This window comes from Seriola aureovittata, chromosome 3, assembly GCF_021018895.1.
Source record: "Seriola aureovittata isolate HTS-2021-v1 ecotype China chromosome 3, ASM2101889v1, whole genome shotgun sequence".
In the NCBI taxonomy this organism is placed as follows: Eukaryota; Metazoa; Chordata; class Actinopteri; order Carangiformes; family Carangidae; genus Seriola; species Seriola aureovittata.
In genome coordinates this window covers 85588-95638 of record NC_079366.1, presented here as the reverse complement: position 1 = coordinate 95638, position 10051 = coordinate 85588, and the positions used below count along the sequence as shown (strand labels likewise).

The 10051-nt window shown below is 39.0% G+C and overlaps 1 long non-coding RNA gene across 2 annotated transcripts; it reads right to left on the bottom strand.

Annotated features, from left to right (window-relative positions):
- Positions 1 to 1843: 1843 nt before the first annotated feature.
- On the bottom strand, positions 1844 to 3526 carry LOC130166475 (uncharacterized). Of its 2 annotated transcripts, XR_008827154.1 has the most exons (4): positions 3348 to 3526; positions 3198 to 3263; positions 2985 to 3112; positions 1844 to 2286 (listed from the first exon to the last, which is right to left on the bottom strand). It is a non-coding gene; the product is annotated as an uncharacterized LOC130166475 (long non-coding RNA). The 2 variants fall into 2 exon arrangements; XR_008827153.1 differs by having other exon boundaries at positions 3198 to 3526.
- Between the last annotated feature and the right edge of the window lie 6525 nt (positions 3527 to 10051).

Here is a 10051-nt window from a genome sequence, read left to right as displayed (position 1 = left end):
AAAGCATGGTGGGATAGTTGTAAGATGCTGGTTTGAGCCCTCATGGTTTGGAGCCCCGATATGGTCCTTGAACAGATCTAGCCCGAGGAAGGCGCTACAAGGTTGTGCTTCAGGATTCTGTATGGTAACTTCTCTGGGAGTCATCCCTTGGGTTTTGACGCCATTTAAAGCTCAACCCAGTGATTTTTACATTAAAGGCTCTTAACGGTAGATGTTGGGTGTTTTGGCTTTACATACTGAGAAGATTGGCTTAAGCAACCTCGGTTCCCTTGATGTCAAATTTTGGTCACTTTCTGTTGTGCTAGATGGACAAGTCATAGGCCCTATTTTTCATTTAGAACTCATCTTGACAGCAAACATTATTACAAGTCAATATACTCTTCTTCGTAGGCCTCAGTCAAACACTTGTTAAGTCTGCCTATTCCCAAATCTGAACCTGCCCTATGACTTTACAATAGAAGCATATGGAGACATTGGAACAGCACCATTACAATGGTTTTACTTTGCACAACAACATGAACTTCATACTTTATATACTAATAGTTTGAGTTAGGCCTGGCTTTTTAGTTCTTTTCGAAGCATATCCCCTCTGTGAACTCAATTTTTTTTTTAATGTGGTGTGATTACATCAACTATAGCAGATTGTGAAGTCCATGTAGGAGGGAACCTACCAACATTGAGGAGCCTGCGAAAGATCCCTGAGTACCAATCCCTGCAGAGTGTAGACTGGTAAGCAACTCATCAGCCACCATCTATAACTAGATTTTATAAGATGATCATTACAATTGTAACAATCACACCTTGAAGTACAAAGAATTGGAAAAACCTCTTACCCATTATCTGTGGTCATGATTGGTCATGATGAAAACATCTGTAGGTCAAACTTGTGAGCATTAAAATATTAATATTTCTAATTTACAGCATCATTGGTAAGAGTAAATAAAAATTGTGTTCATCTTCACAACTTTATAAATAGAACAAACCACAAAGTAGATGATGTGGTTTTGATCTTTGCATACCGAGTAGCTGGTTGAGATTAGACCTCATATGTGCAAACCCCTTGAGTTGAAGCCCGTGAAAATATTAAAATCTCTGGCCTCCAACATTATTTGCAAGAAAATATGTAAAATTATAATGTTCAATAATCTACAATGAGCTAATGAACACATGAATATCCCTTTAGGGATAAATTAAGTATCTATCTATCTATCTATCTATCTCCAGTAGCTTTGCTGCACCTATCCTCAGGAATTACGAAATAAACTCACCTTTCCAACATGAACTCTTTTATTAGATAAAACAAAATGGAGGCCTCAGAAACCACAGAAAAATAAAATACAAAATCCCCAATTTTGTACTGTTTTATTGCCTTATTTTCTGAATCTTTATTAGTCCACACTTTTTATTCTTCAAGCACACCTCCTCCCTTCTACTTTCTTCTTACTTTGTCTTTACTGTTCATTGAGTGCCCTTCCTGGATTTTGTTTCTCCCGTTTCTCATTGTTTGCATTTCCTTCTCTTTGAGGGACCATCTTGGACTTTTGCTTCTCCAACTTCTCGTTCTTTGCATTTCCTTTTTTTTAAGACCCAATCTTGGATCTTTGCTTCTCCTATATCTCCTTGTTTGCCTTTCCTTTTCTTTGACCACCCATCCTGGATCTTAGCTTCTCCTCTATCTCCTGTTTTGCTTTTCCTTTTCTTTTCATCCTCTTCCTTGATCTTTGTTTCTACCATTTTTCCTTTTTTGACTTTCCTTTTCTTTGCATCCTCTTCCTGGATCTCTTCTTCTACCATTTCTCCTTCTTTGCCTTTCCTTTGCTTTGCATCCTCTTCCTGGATCTTTGTGTGGCGATGCGAGGGCTCAGAATGTTATACTACGATTATTAAATTTAGGACAAAGAAACCAACAACGCCACCCTGGGAATTGCACCCAGGGAATTGTAAATAAATATAACTATAAAGGAAGGCACACAGGTAAGTAATACAAGGAAGGGCAGGAGACGTGGTTCACGGTAGCAAAAATAATGAACACGTTTATTGGAAGTTGGTCTCACAAGTTAAAAAGGGTAGTTCACGACCGAACTAATAATTAACACCCTGCTCCAATAGCTGAGGCTCACCAACGGTGAGGGACAATGTGGGGGGAAGGAGTCCAAAACAAGAAAAGGCACCCCACGCTCACGTGACACACACAAAGGTGAAGTGCAAAGCAACCAAATCCAGAATCACAGCACACAAAGAGGAACCACCACCCAGGACACCGCCACCACCGTCGGCTCGCAGCAACTATGGAGGGAAGGGAAAACACAATTAATCAACAAGATACATAAACACAAATCTCTTATAAAAATGTAAACTAACAATTGTCCAAAAAAACAAAACAAAACAATATTACCAGTCTAGGACTGAAACTCAATGAAACAAGAAAACAATAATTAGACCATTAGCTTAATGACAATTTAGCAAACAAACCAAACAAGATACTAAACAAACAAACAAACAAAAAAGAAAGAAATAAAGAAAGTAACCAATGGACACAGTCGTTCAATAAAAATAAACTAATTGATAAATGACCAACCAATTAACTCAAAACAATACATTCAAAGAAAACATAAAAATACCTGGTCCCATCTAACCCCTGCACACGCTCACTCGTCCACACAGCCAGTCAGTGAATATGACCATTCATCCCTTCACAAACAAACAACCGCGCGCACACACACACACAGTCCTGACGGGGCAGCTCTCGCTAAGCCCGGCGCCCAGAAGGGGGGGCCGGACACCGGCGACCTGGGGGAGCAGGCAGCAGCCTGCAGAAACCGTCACCGTAGCAGCGGTAGCAGCGGCAGCAAGCGAAGCAAGAAGCAAGCGAAGCAGAAAAGATGCACAACCGACAGTCTATTTAACGGGGCAACAGAGCCATCCACAGCACCCAGCCACCACAAACTGCGGGTCGGCGAAGCAGCAGTGTTCCTGGACCTTACTTTATATCCACCGTTAGCCACGGGTCCCGAACAACAGGAACCCTTCCGAGGAGGACAGTGACGAGGAGCCTCGGCACCGCTCCGTACTTCACTGGAGCGTCTGTGGTGCGTGATGCGTTCGGGATCAGCTATAAAAAATGGACAGGTGAGGTGTTTAACACCTTGGCTAACAGCTATGGTTGGAACTAAACATAAATGCCAAGGTGTCCATACCTTGTCCTTTTAATGTCTTTGGCAAACAGGGAGAATCGCCACCATCCCCTTAACCACAATGGACCACTACGCACAAAGTTAAACAGTTCAATGCAGAGGCTAATAAGAGCTAAAAGAAACAACTTGCAAACAATGCAGCCGTGCACCTACCCGTCTCGAGTACAAAGGAGGAAGCGGAAGGCCGGGAAGCGGGAGGGCCTTCGAGCCAGGAAGTGAGAGGACAAGAGAGGGACACGGCCCCCTTTTATTCCCTCGCCCTCTACGTTAATAGGCTACAGCGCCAGGTAAAGTGCAGAGCGGCAGACTTAAATTCAATCAGCCCCAGCATACTGCTACAATCGCTTGTACCATTTCTCCTTCTTTGCCTTTCCTTTTCTTTGCATCCTCTTCCTGGATCTTTGCTTGTACCATTTTTCCTTCTTTGCCTTTCCTTTTCTTTGAGGGCTCTTCCTGCATCTTTGTGTTCTCCATTTTTACTTTACAACTTATCTTTTCCGAAGGCTCCTCCTGTATCTTTGCTTCTCTCTTTTGTCCTTCTTCACATTCACTCCTCGTCTTCTCCGAAGGCTCCTCCTGTGTCTTTGCTCCTTTCTTTTGTCCTTGTTCACCTTCACTCCTCGTCTCCAGCACAGGCTCCTCCTGTGTCTCTGCTTCTTTCTTTTGTCCTTCTTCACCTTCGCTCTTCCTCTTTGTGTCTTCCATTTTTACTTCACACCTTATCTTCTCTGAAGGCTCCTCCTGTGTCTTTGCTCCTTTCTTTTGTCCTTCTTCACCTTCACTCTTCCTCTTTGTGTCTTCCATTTTTACTTCACACCTTATCTTCTCCGAAGGCTCCTCCTGTATCTTTGCTTCTCTTATTTGTTCTTCTTCACCTTCACTCCTCGTCCTCTGCTCAGACTCCCCCTGTATCTTTGCTTCTCTCGTTGGTGCTTCTTCACCTTCACTCCTCGTCTTATCCAATGGCTCCTTGTCTACCTTAGCTTCTTTTAATTGTCCATCTTTATATTCCCCACTGTTTTCTTCTGAGGGTCCCTCATGCAAATTTGCTTCCCCCACTTTAACTTCTTTACATCTCAACCTCTCCTTTTCCGACCGCCCCTCCTGGCACATTGCTTCCCCCATGGGTCCTTTGTGTTATGAAAATAATGATTTGCTCCGAGTGACAAACTGCTCAGTATTAATATTGTGTATAATATTTACCTGAAGTGATCATCTGTGCAGATGGGAATCCAACCTGTTGTTTCTTCTTGTTACCTAAAGCCATATCAAAAATAAATAAATGAATACAACCTTACTTGGCAAGTTTTTATTACTATGTATTTTGTCAAAACTTTTTCTTTCTAATTACCAGATATTGGTATAGTGACTTCAAAGAGACTTGATTGATGAAAAATCTGCCTCTTCACTGTTCTCTTTTTGTTAAACACTATTTTTTCTGAATTACTTGTCAATATTCGTGCTGTGCCTGGGCTTACATAGGCCTGCTGCATCTGAAAATAGTGAAAAAACAAATACAAATAAGAGATAAAAAATATATTGTAGTTCATGTAGCTCATCTAGCTGTAGTGTTCAAATTTGTTAAACTGCAGTGGTCTTACACCAGGAGGGACTTTGACTGCAACCTTTTCCTTCTGTGGGAAAAGGTCAAAGAATTGTTTAAGCATACTTGAGATCACTTGCTTCAACAGAAGAACCGTTAATATTAACAAAAGGTTTGTAAATCATGTTCACATACAAAGTTATTATTTGAATTTTTTTGACATTCACAGAAAACCCATTTTATCACTTACACACAATGGCAAAGATCCAATTTCTACACATAAGTCCCTTCACTGTAAAATAAATTATTTAAGTATATATGAGCTACAGTTTCACTTATCTGTTTACATATGTTGTCAATTATACTTACTACGGGTGTCTTGAGAGTGACAAGATTCATTAGAACAATGGCTGCAGATAGATTCATCAATGCTTGCTTTTCCTGTAAATTTAACAACACAAATGCAAGAATAAAAATGATATATAAAGCAGCTTTGTATTGACATTCATTGCTTAAAAATAAATCAAACTGACAAGAATGAACTTCAACCCGAAATATGCAGGTTTTAATTTACCAAGGTGTTAATGAAAATTAAATTATCTCATTGTTACCTGTGGTGATTTATTAATGAGATTTTTAGAACATTTCCAGTGCTTTCTACTCAGTCCTGGTATTATAAATTAGCCTCCACCATAATCAGATTAACTACAACTTTCTGCTACTCGTGACCTTGCTAAAAATTGACTTCACCTCACTAACCACTTCATGCAACATGTCTTCCTCTTCTGAATTGTCTTCTGGTTCATCCTGTGTGGATTTCCCATCACCTATCCCATCATCTTCAGATGAGCTCACCATCTGTTTTTGCAAAAGAAAAAGATATATTTTGCTCATTTTGGATTGAAAGATTCTAGTGGGTGTGGAAACATTGAAACTGACCACAACTCTCACCTGTCTTTGCAGGACGGGACACTCCACTCTCTTTTCCTTGGTCACCTTTGGAACCCTTCCTCTCACTTGTTCCTCCTCCTTTTCTGAATCATCTTCTGATTCATAATGTATGGGTTTCCCATCACCTGTTCCATCATCTTCAGAAGAAGTTACCATCTGTATTTTTTGAAAAATGAAAGGAAGATTTAAAGATTTGTGATGTGTGAAACCACTAAAAATGATCAAAACAAGTCTCACTGGTGTCTTCCGGTTCGAGGGCACAAATTCCATTTTCTTGCGCAACTGGTAAGTTCTTTGTGGCATATTCTCCTCCTCTTCTTCTGAATCCTGCTCTGTTTCATTCAGTGTGGTTTTCACATCACCTGCGACCTCCTCTTCAGACAGGTTCGCCATCTGTTTATGGAACAAATTAAGTACATTTTGTTAATTTTGGACTGAAACATTATAGTATGTGTGAAAGCACCACAACTACTCAACTAAACCACACATACCTTTTTCCTGCGCTGCTGGGAAAACCTTTTTCTCAAACGCTTCTCTGGTCCTGATGACTCCTGCTCCTTCTCTTCAAATCTTTGATTGTCTTCGTCCTGAATGGATTCTCTGTCCTCCCTTTCATCTTCCGCAGAGGAGATTGTCTCCATGTTGTAATCACCACCATAATCCTTCTTCAACTCCTCTCTCCTTTTCTTTTTCTTTGCTGCATATGTCAAAATTGCCATTGTTGTCAATGCTCTGCTCTGGAGCGTGTCCTCTGCTGGGTCCTCCGCTGTGTCAAAAAATAGATTAATAAATACAAGTTGCTGGATACTATAACAAAAATAGGTTTGGCATTAATTTAGCTTGTTTATATAACCTTGGTAAAATCTTTTGGCTGTGTCGGCATCGTGACACATGAATGTCGCCACTTTGTCGTAGGTTTAGGGTTAGGGTGGGTGAACTGAACCTGTCTCCCGTAGGAGACAGGAGGAGCACGGTCCTTCCATCCCTGGAACCCCCAACCTCCCTGGCCCCAAGCTGGTTGGCGGATGCGTTGGCGTCTCCGCCCGTAACGCACCACCGTCCAGTCATCCATTTTATGTTTTTTTGTATTTTTTGTTTTGTGTGTTTTTTGTATTTTTTTGTATTTTTTTGTTTTAAATGAAAAATAAAATAAAACAAACAACTAAAAACACTTTCCCAAAATATGGAAAGGAAAAAGCCAAAAAATAAAATGTTTTTCTAATAAAATGAAATCAAAATCTGTTTTTTACTATTTTTAATAAACAACAAAGGAAGGTGTGCCAAAATAAACAAAAAGGTGACGACGTTTCGACCTGATAAGGTCTTCTTCAGGTCAGGCACACAAAAAACTGTCACTGGCTTGCTGTAGTGGCTGTGGAGCAATGCTGTCAGCTTGAAGTCTGAAAGCAAAGTGAGCTTTCGAAGCACTGTGCTCCTTTTATGCCCTCCCCTTTCTTTTTCTCTGAAACTCAAATTCACTTGGTTTTTTTCTTTTTTTCTTGCTCTTTCAGTTTTAACCCCATAAATGCCAAACTAAATGAATTCCTTGTGTAATTTTTTAATCCCTGTATTTATTGAATGAATATCCTGAATTAAATGATGTATATGAATTGTTATTTATAAAATTTAATTTTTTAACCCTTGAATTGCCAAATCAAGTATTTTTAACCCTTAAATTGCCAAATTAAGCATTTTTTAACCTTAAATTGCTAAATTAAAGTATCCCACCCTGTATATATCTATGTCTTTTATTAACTTAATTATGAAATTATATATTTCTATTTATTTATTTATTTATTCCCCAATTATGTATGATATTTTTAGGATTAATTAGGTGTGGGACATTGGTTAGGGTTAGGGTTTATAATCCAGTTAGGTTAAGTTTAGGGTTTGGGTCTGGGGTGAGGTTAGGTTTAGGATTTAGAATAAGGGTGAGGTTAGGTTTAGGGATTAAGATATGGGTGAGGTTAGGGTTAGGGATTAGGTATGAGGGAGGTTAGGTTTAGGGATTGGGAATGGGATAGGTTAGGTTTAGGTATTCTGGTTTTGTTAAGATATTAATTATTTTTCATATTTAACCCAAATGGATCCTTGGTCGCCAACAAAAAAATCCAATACCTCTCCCTCCTTTTCCTTTCCCCATCTGTCCAATTGACATTCCTCTGTAATCCCGCCATCCTCATTGAAGCCAAGCCATGATGTAAAAAATGTTTAACCAAAAGCGTGTCCACGTCTTTCTTGTTTCTTACATTATACCTGTGTTGTGACATACGTGTGGACAGAGTATTTTTTGTTTCTCCAACATACTGAATTTGACATTTTGTACAATAAATAACATAAACACAATTAGATGATCTAGGGCTAAATGCCTGATCTAACTTAATAACAGTTTTTTCTTTTTGGTTTTTTATAAATTTTAATCTAGAAAACTGAACTTCTAACAATAGTGGTCTTTCATGAGTCAAAGGTGATAACTTAGCTTGAACCAAAATATCCGCCAAGTTTTTGTTTCTTTTGTATGCGGAAATCACCTCTGAGTCTGGAATGAGTCCTGTATTACCTATCCTATCAATGAACTTAGTCTTAAATTTACTATTTAATACCTTACTGACCGACGAAAATGTCGTAATCAGAGGAATCAAATTCCCATGACCCCTGACCTTTTTCTCTTTAAAGGTCCGAAGGCAATGTCTCAAAAAGGTTCTGCCGTATCCCCGTTTCCGAAGGGCCTTAAACAAGGTCACCCCCGCTTCTCGAAAATGTTCTTCCCTCGTGCAAATACGGCTGAACCTTAAGAGCTGTGATTTCACAATCCCCTTAAAGGTGTGCTTCGGATGGAAGCTATCTTTATGCAAAAGTGCATGGGTATCTGTGCTTTTGAAATAGACTTTAGTATCTAATTTGGAATTTTGAATAAAATCTGGTCCTTTAAATACCGTAGTGTCCAAAAAATCAATTGATTGTTTGTTAATTTCTGATTTTAATTTTATAGAGGGGTCATGAGAATTTAAAGTGTCCAAAAATATCCCAAATTCCTCTTCAGATCCTGTCCAGATTCCCCATATGTCGTCTAAATAACGTAGATAATATGCTGGCTTCTTCTTACATTTTAACAAAACTTCACTCTCCCAATTGGCCATAAAAATATTTGCATAGGCCGGTGCAAACTTTTTGCCCATGGCAGTGCCTTTAATTTGCAAATAATATTTATCATTAAACATAAAATCATTACGGGTCAAATTGATCTCTAATAATTTGAGTAACTCCTCATCTGGGCGTTTGGGATCGGGGTATTTCTCAAAAACTTTTTTAACACATTCAATGCCAGCTGCAATGGGGATATTTGTATACAAATTATCCACATCCATTGAAAAGAAATAAAAATCTGAGGGGATCTGTAGAGTTTTTACAATTTCTATAAAATGATAAGTATCACGGACATAGGCCGGGTGTTTGATCGACAACGGCGTCAAAAAATGATCTAAGTACTCAGCTGTGAAGTAGGTTTCACTCCCACAGTCTGAGACTATTGGTCTCCCTGGGGGAACCTCGAATGGAACTGTCCATTTAGTTGGATCCTTATGGATTTTCGGTAGAATATAAAATCGTCTTTCACGAGGCTGTACATTTCCCGTTAAATATTGTCTTTGTTTAGAATTTATGAATTTTTTCTGTTTTAATGAGTCTAATATATCAGCAACCATAGGAATTGTATCCATGTATATAGGTTTATTCAATTTTTTATAATATACCGTGTCGTTCAATTGTCTCTCCACCTCTAAAATGTACTGCTCCCTACTCAGGATGACTACCGCTGACCCCTTGTCAGCCGGTTTAATTACAATATGTTTTGTGTTTGTCAGTTCACGTAATGCTTTTACTTCTTGCAATGAAATATTAAATTTTTCTCGTATCAATTTATAATGTTTTTTAAAAATTTCCAAATCTTCATCAATTAATGTTTTAATCTCTGGTGGCAATTTATCAATAGGTGGAGTCCAATTCGAAGGCCCAACAAAAGGTAAGATTCCTGTGTTATTTGAATTTCTAAAATATGTAGCCAATTTGATTTTACGGTGATAATTTTGCATGTCCAATTGAAATTGCAACTTTTGGTCCTTGCCTATGTCTAACGTGGGGACAAAGGATAGTCCCTTGCTCAGAAGACTGTGTTGTGGTCTGGTGATTTTAAAAGTTTTGGCCAAAACCACTACATCCTGAGACTGTACTCCTTCAACCCCTTCCTGATCCAGACTCAGGGGGTGTTGGAGTTTAAAAAGGTCATCCAATGATCCAAAATGGCGCTCGCAGTTTCAGACGTCCAATGCACATCATCCGCCTCCGTCTGAAACCTGTGTTCAGG